Source organism: Oryx dammah, unplaced genomic scaffold, assembly GCF_014754425.2.
Source record: "Oryx dammah isolate SB20612 unplaced genomic scaffold, SCBI_Odam_1.1 HiC_scaffold_23, whole genome shotgun sequence".
NCBI classification, from domain to species: domain Eukaryota; kingdom Metazoa; phylum Chordata; class Mammalia; order Artiodactyla; family Bovidae; genus Oryx; species Oryx dammah.
Genome location: NW_024070207.1, coordinates 50,790,021 through 50,797,442, shown reverse-complemented (window position 1 = coordinate 50,797,442; position 7,422 = coordinate 50,790,021).

Below are 7,422 nucleotides of genomic sequence, written 5' to 3'. Positions count from 1 at the left end.
CCTCTCCCCTTACTGTTGTTGGTATTGTAGGGAAGAAAAAATTTCTCTCTTCCCTTCTAGATTCTTGACTGAGACTCCACTGTAAAAAAAACAATAACAGGAAACAGGAGCAAAACAAACAGAAGTTTAATAACAAGTATAATTTCAGTACACATGAGAGAGACCCAGGAAAACTGAGTAATGCCCCACATGACCCAAGCTGCCAGCTTAAGCATGAACTTCAGCTAGAAACAAAAGTTGTTGGCATGGGAGCCAGCTATGATAGGCTATCAAATAATGCACAGTAAAGGAAATCAGTCCTGGGTGTTCATTGGAAGGACTGATGTTGAAGCTGAAGCTCCAATATTTTGGCCACCTGATGCGAAGAGCTGACTCATTTGAAAAGACCCTGATGTTGGAAAAGATTGAAGGTGGGAGGAGAAGGGGACAACGGAGGATGAGATGGTTGGATGGCATCACCGACTCAATGGACATGAGTTTGGGTAAACTTCGGGAGTTGGTGATGGACAGGGAGGCCTGGCATGCTGTGGTTCATGGGGTAGCAAAGAGTTGGACACAATTGAGCAACTGAATTGAACTGAAACAGGGCTAAATTTGTTATGCAGATTGAAGTCTCTGTCTTCCCTTTGATAAGTTTCTAGAGATGTAATCAACCCCTCTTTCTAGTACAGAGAGGGAGACATGCTTACAAATGGATATTTTCCCTTATTAATGCAAATGTCCATTACAAAACAGTACTTGAATTCAGTTTTCAAAACTTTTCTTGTGGCTGCTACTTCTTAAAAATAATCAGTTGAGGATAATGCTAATGCCAAAGAGGTATATTTTAGGGTGACATATTCTGCTCCCTTTCAGTAGTAAGGCTGGATCTAGAGAGGGGAAATTGTATCAAGTTTTTCCACTCTAAAAATTTTACATGATGCTTTTTGTAAGAATAAGCCTACAATTATCCATTGCTGCCTAGGACTGACTGGGTAAGTCTGCCTAATTCTAGAGTAGAGTATTAGGAAGCCCATTGTTGTTAAATATCTAAGCCTGATTCTTCCATATTAGTGTAACTGGTAAGAGTTAATTTTGACTCCATACTGGATCTGCTTCTGTGACTTTAATGGTTATCTTGCTGCTTTTGTTATTATAGTTATAAATAATGGCCTGCCTAAAGGAGCCTTGCCTGACCCTTGGGTTAAGCTACCTTTGTTTGGCTCACAGGGAGATAGCCTAACCCTGCCCACCTGTGAAGGACAGTGACATTCTTGAGTTCTTTGTGGGAGAAATTGACACTGCTTGTCTGCTGCTTGCTGGCTTGGCTCAGAAATTCACATCTGGTTGGGGCTGGAATCGCAGATAGCTGTGGTATCCTTGTTTATTGGTATGGCAGGAGATATTCCATTTCACACCACCTGTGAAATGGCTGTAAGAAAGGCCATGACAAGATGGTTATTTTGAGATGTTAGTCTGCATTCTTCTAGGTCAGCTGGCTTCCAGAATGAAATTGTATTCCTCACCTCAAAACTTCATCTCGCAGATTTATTAGTCTATCTTGCAGCAAGCACAGCAAGCTTGGACTTGGTAACATTAGTAGTATTACTTCTTTGTTATTCGTCTATTTACTCCTTGGCCTCTTTTAATTATTGGTTGAGGAATTATTGGCATGTGGAAAGTAGGAATGCCATACACTGGCTCCCTAAAGCACAAACTATTACTATGTCTACTCTATGCCTGAAACTATGCAGTGATTAATGTGTACTTTTGCTCAGTCTTAATAACAATTCTATAGAGGCTACTAATAATTATTTTTGTTTTACATTTGAAGAAATTGATTTCATAAGAATAAGATCACTCATCCAAGGTCATACATCCATTTAAGTGATGAGCCTGGGGCTAAAACCAAAATATGTCTGGCTCTAATATATTATACAGCAAGAGTAGAGGTAAATGGCACTGCTGATCATAGGCAAAGATTCAGAAAAATGTGAAAAAATTGATTTTAGGTTAAATAATTCAATTTTGTTATGCATCAGTTCAGTTCAGTTGCTCAGTCATGTCTAACTCTTTGTGACCCCGTGGACTGCAGCACACCAGGCTTCCCTGTCCATCACCAACTCCTGGAGCTTACTCAAACTCATCTCCATAGAGTTGGTGATGCCATCCAACCATCTCATCCCCTGTCATTCCCTTCTCCTCCCGTCTTCAGTCTTTGCCAGTATCAGGGTCTTTTCCAATGAGTCATTTCTCCGCATCAGGTGGCCAACTTATTGGAGTTTAAACTTCAGCATCAGCTTTTCCAATGAATATTCAGGACTGATTTCTTTTAGGATTGACTGGGTGGATCTTCTTGCAGTCCAAGGGACTCTCAAGAGTCTTCTACAGCACCACAGTTCAAAAGCATCAATTCTTGTCTCTCAGCTTTCTTTATAGTCCAACTGTCATATCCATACATGACTACTGGAAAAATCATAGCTTTGACTAGACAGACCCATGTCAGCAAAGTAATATCTTTGGTTTTTAATATGCTGTCTAGTTTGGTCATAGCTTTTCTTCAAAGGAGCAGTTCAGTTAAGTCACTCAGTCACGTCTAACTCTTTGTGACCCCGTGGACTGCAGCACACCAGGCCTCCCTGTCCATCACCAACTCCTGGAGTTTACTCAATCTCATGTCCATTGAGTCGATGATGCCATCCAACCATCTCGTCTGCTGTTGTCCCCTCCTCCTCCTGCCTTCAATCTTTCCCAGCATTAGGGTCTTTTCAAATGAGTCCAAGGAGCAAGGGTCTTTTAATTTCCTGGCTGTAGTCACCATCTGCAGTGACTTTGGAGCCCAAGAAAATAAAAGTAAATATCAATAACCTCAGGTATGCAGATGACACCACCCTTTTGGCAGAAAGTGAAGAGAAACTAAAAAGCCTCCTGATGAAAGTGAAAGAGGAGAGTGAAAAAGCTTGCTTAAAACTCAACATTCAAAAGATGTAGAGCATGGCATGTGGTCCTATCACTTCATGGCAAATAGATGGGGAAACAATGGAAACAATGAGAGACTTGTTTGTGCATATGATCTGAATAGGTAGGCTATGGGCACATGGTGGATTTCTCTGTGTAATATATATATAATTGAACATAAAAGACTAAAAGTTTTTTTTTTTTTAAGAAATAAAACAAAAATGACTAGCACCATACATAGAAAGTTTTGAGTTAGAGTTAATGTTATTTGGTAGGGGATATAGGGTGAATGGATTATTGATATCATGACAGAGAGGGTAATCATTGTGTGAATTATTTCAGAATAGGGACTCTTCCATTTAGCTTTCAAATTGGAAGATGTTATTTTCCATGATAAAGGAAATAAAGGTCTATGAAACTTCTCCCACTGTACCACCAGAAGGTGATTTATAGTAAGGCATATCTAGACAGCTAGAAGAAGCTCCATGAAATATTTACAGAATTGAAGGAAAATTAATTTGTTCATTGGGATGGTAGTCAAGAATTTCTCAAAATTTTAAAATAAATTTTACTTGAGTTAAACTAGGTAAGTTTCATTAATAGCAAGATGAAAAATGTCCTTTTGGATTTAATCAATGATAGTGATATATTGAAAGATACTGATTTAAAAATATAAAGTACAGAGGAATAAAGTCAGGACAAACATGGAAGAAGTTTATGCCCATTTTCAGTAAAGACTTTGTCCATAGAAATGGAGAGCTTGGTCTCGAAGAGCATAAATTATACCTTGCCTTGATCCTGATCACACTTAATTTCTTGATCAGGAGTGGATTCAGTTCTTTTCAGCTAATCTTTGTTGTTGTCTTTATAAGCTCTGAAAATGAAAACAAACAAACAACAATGGCAAACTTCAAATACTTGTCTAAGAGAGAATTTGAACTGGGCAGGTATAGCAAGCAATTAGAAATACTATTTTGGTAGACTCATAGATAGATCAAGAAAGCTGAACCACTCCAGACTGGTAACATAATAAGAATTCTTTATAGCAGCTTAGTGCAAAATGTCTTGTAAGGTCTTTGGCTTTACAAAATATAATCATCATCATAATTATAACTTATGGAATTAACCTAAAGCATTTTTAAAGTATTATCACATTCATATGTCATTTTATAAAGATGGCTTATTCTTAAAGGTTTTAATCTAGTATATAACATGAACAATGATTACAATTTATACAGAATAGTTTCAATCTGAATATGGCAATTTTTGACTTTAATAAAACTTCAGGTTGTAAAAATACCAAAAGTAGGTCAGGAAGAGACATAGGCACCTTTTTATAGAGGAATGTAAACACATTTAACTGTTTTTTTTCCCCTGCTATTTCAATCACTGAATATAATAAATACAAAATGCATCCAATTATACAATAATGGGATTAAATCTGGAAAGTTTCTATGGTGCAGGATTTAACATATCAACTCTATTAGCTTTCAGTTTTCAAAAGCATAATCCATATTACCTGAAATGAATGTTAGCAGTAGTATTTGGCAAAACATATTATGAGGAAATTCAATTTTTATGAGTATATATCAAAAATGCAAGAGAGTTCCAGAAAACATCTGTTTCTGCTTTCTTGACTATGCCAAAGCCTTTGACTGTGTGGATCACAATAAACTGTGGAAAATGCTGAAAGAGATGGGAATACCAGACCACCTGACCTGCCTCTTGAGAAACCTATATGCAGGTCAGGAAGCAACAGTTAAAACTGGACATGGAACAACAGACTGGTTCCAAATATGAAAAGGAGTACGTCAAGGCTGTATATTGTCACCCTGCTTATTTAACTTCTATGCAGAGTACATCATGAGAAACGCTGGGCTGGAAGAAGCAGAGGCTGGAATCAAGACTGCCGGGAGAAATATCAATAACCTCAGATATGCAGATGATATCACCCTTATGGCAGAAAGTGAAGAGGAACTAAAAAGCCTCTTGATCAAAGTGAAAGAGGAGATTGAAGAAGTTGGCTTAAAGCTCAACATTCAGGAAACTAAGATCATGGCATCTGGTCCCATCACTTCATGGGAAATGGATGGGGAAACAGTGGCTGACTTTATTTTGGGAGGCTCCCAAATCACTACAGATGGTGATTGCAGCCACGAAATTAAAAGACGCTTACTCCTTGGAAGGAAAGTTATGACCGACCTAGATAGCACATTAAAAAGCAGAGACATTACTTTGCCAACAAAGTTCCGTCCAGTCAAGGCTATGGTTTTTCCAGTGATCATGTGTGGATGTGAGAGTTAGACTGTGAAGAAAGCTAAGTGTGAAAAATTGATGCTTTTGAACTGTGGTGTTGGAGAAGACTCTTGAGAGTCCCTTGGACTGCACGGAGATCCAACCAGTTCATCCTAAAGGAGACCAGTCCTGGGTGTTCATTGGAAGGACTGATTTTGAAGCTGAAACTCCAATACTTTGACCACCTCATGCAAAGAGTTGACTCATTGGAAAAGACCCTGATGCTGGGAGGGATTGGGGGCAGGAGGAGAAGGGGACGAGAGGATGAGATGGTTGGATGACGTCACCATCTCGCTGCACATGAGTTTGGGTGAACTTCGGGAGTTGGTGATGGACAGGGCGGCCTGGTGTGTTGCAATTCATGGGGTTCGCTAAGAGTCAGACATGACTAAGTGACTCACCTGAACTGAGGATATTTATAAAATTCTATATTTTATATGAAATACTGAAAAAATCCTAATGATTTCACTTGTAAGAAAAGAAATAAAAATGTTACTGAGAGTTTGAAACTCCACCATATTTGAAAAGTTTCTGTTGAATTTAGCAATATGAAGACCGTCAGTTAACTTAGCCAGAGCCATTGTAGTAGAGTGGGCAGAGATTGGATGAATGGGTTGAGGAATAAATGGAAAGTGAAGAAGAGGAAGAGGCAGCGATTGTAAACAGATTTTGGAAAGTTGTCAGTGAATGAGGAGAGAGATAAGGTATTTTATCTAAAGAAGTTAAATGAATGAGGGGAGGTTTTTTTAAATTTTTTATTATTAACACATTAGAGACTGGAATATGTTTTCATGTATTTGGAAAGATGAAATTCTATCCCAATGTGTTTATCTGCTCATCACTTGATAAATATTTGCCTTTTTCTTCCAGTTTCTGGTGACTATTGATAACTGTTGTAAATATTTACATACATTAATTTGTATGGGAATAGAGCAAATAAAAATGTAAAACTTGCTCTTCTTATCTGTTTCCTTTCTCTTTCTCTTTTTAATATTCCTCATGTCATTACAAGCCATTGGTTAATTTCTAGAGTTACTTAAAATTGGCTTTCAATTTCTTTTTCTCTTTAATTTTTTTGTATGTACTATATTTTTAAACTTTTTACTTTATATTGCAGTATAGTTGATTAACAATGTTGTGATAGTTTCACATGTAAAGCAAAGTGATTCATACTTATATGTATACATATATCTATCAATTTCTTTTTTGTCAATATTCGTACTTCTGTTATGGATGGGTGGCTTTACAGAGTTTCAGCCATTTTTGTTTAATAAGTGCAACTTGGATGTCTACAAGCCCTCCATTCGTTTCTAGAGTTTGAAAACTGTTGATTCTGAACTTTTGGCCAGTTTTTTCATTGATTTTATGGAGAGTGGAATCTTTGAAGGTTTTTATTCTACTATTTTTGCTAGTAACCTAGCCTTTACTTATTTTTTTTTCTGCCCCATATCTATCTCCATCTACAATTACAATAATTTTAGACTGTTACATATTCCCCTATACATCTCTGAGGCACTGTTCATATTTTTCAAGTATTCTTTCTGTCTCTGGTTTAGGCTTAATAGTTTCTTTTGTCATGTCTTTAGTTTCAATTGCTTCTTTTCTGTCTTATCTATCACTAAGTAGTCCAGACAATAAATTTTCCTTTCAATATTGTATTTTGAGACTCTTGGAATTAAATTTTCTTTCTTTATTTTAATATCAATATATAATATCAGTTCCTATTAATATTAATGTTTACACTTTAACTTCTTGTGCATTGTTATAATAACTGTTTTAGTCTTCCTGTTGTTTTTATCATCACTTTCACATCTGAGTTTGTTTCTAATGACTTACTTTTCTCCTTGTAATGAGTATGTTTTTCTGCTTCTTTATATGTCTAGGAACTTTTTGTTGTGTGTTTTACATTGTTGAGTGTCTCGATTTTTACATCTTTATGAAAGAGTGTTAATATTTACTTTTTGGCAGCTTTTTGAGTTACTTGCAGACTTTCTTGACCCTTCAGAAGCTGGTGTTTGGGCTTTCTTATATCATAAGACCCTAGAAGTGGTCTCTACTTAGTGCTATGAGTATTCAACACAGTCTCTTCATTCTGCCTGGTTGGAACTCAGAAGTCTCCCTGTCCTACATAAACTCTAGGAATTATTAAGCTTACCAATACCCGAGATATGTTATTTGATCTCTTGGAGT